This window comes from Plasmopara halstedii, assembly GCF_900000015.1.
Source record: "Plasmopara halstedii genome assembly, contig: Scaffold_650, whole genome shotgun sequence".
NCBI lineage: Eukaryota > Oomycota > Peronosporomycetes > Peronosporales > Peronosporaceae > Plasmopara > Plasmopara halstedii.
This window is the reverse complement of record NW_020187567.1, coordinates 2,784,704-2,785,477: the sequence shown is the minus strand read 5'-3', so window position 1 is coordinate 2,785,477 and position 774 is coordinate 2,784,704.

The window sequence follows — 774 nt, the reverse complement described above, 5'->3', positions numbered from 1 at the left end:
ACCAGGGTGAACACGCACTCCGCGTCTGTCACCCTCACTTTCTGCTCCTTTGGAGCTCGGATGTTATCCACAACATCCGACGTAGAGCGGTTAACCCCGAGGCATTCGTCCAGTGAATAACGTGCCACTCCACGCGCATCTGAGGGCCGTGCCCAAGATGCCTCGGTCTCTGTCCGACCACGCCATCAATGGCATGCAGCGACTGCTTTGCAACGAGTGCAGTGCTCAGTGCTTTACGTGCCACTATACGTGCGCAAGGGGCCTCGTCCTCGATGCCTCGGCCCTTGGCCGACCAAGTACCGCATGACATGCAGCGACTGCTCCAAAACTTGAGTAGCGATCAATGGGTTACGTGCCACTAAACGATCAGCCCGCGAGCCACGCTTGAAACTCCTGTCCGATAGCGCTTTTATCTCCTAGCAGAGGTGGGCTCATGACTCGCCAAAGCTCCACTAGGAGACGCGCGCAAAGCGCCCAAGGTCTGTGACCTCCAATCAATTAATGGCATAGTGTTCCAACCATGCCATTCCTATAATCGATAGACATGTCTCCGTTGCTAGGCAAACACTGACGATGTCGCCCAACCGTGCTTCCAGCGCCTTAGCATACAGCTGACTCCCTTCCATCGTGGAGCGTCCAGCATAATCGCCCAGTGCCGCGGAATCGATGAGGATTTTCCTTGGCTTCTCGAAGCCCTTTGCGGTCGCCTCCACGACCAGCAAGCCCGGCTTGCGTACACGTTCCGTGTTTAAGGGTACGGAGCTCTTCGGGGCC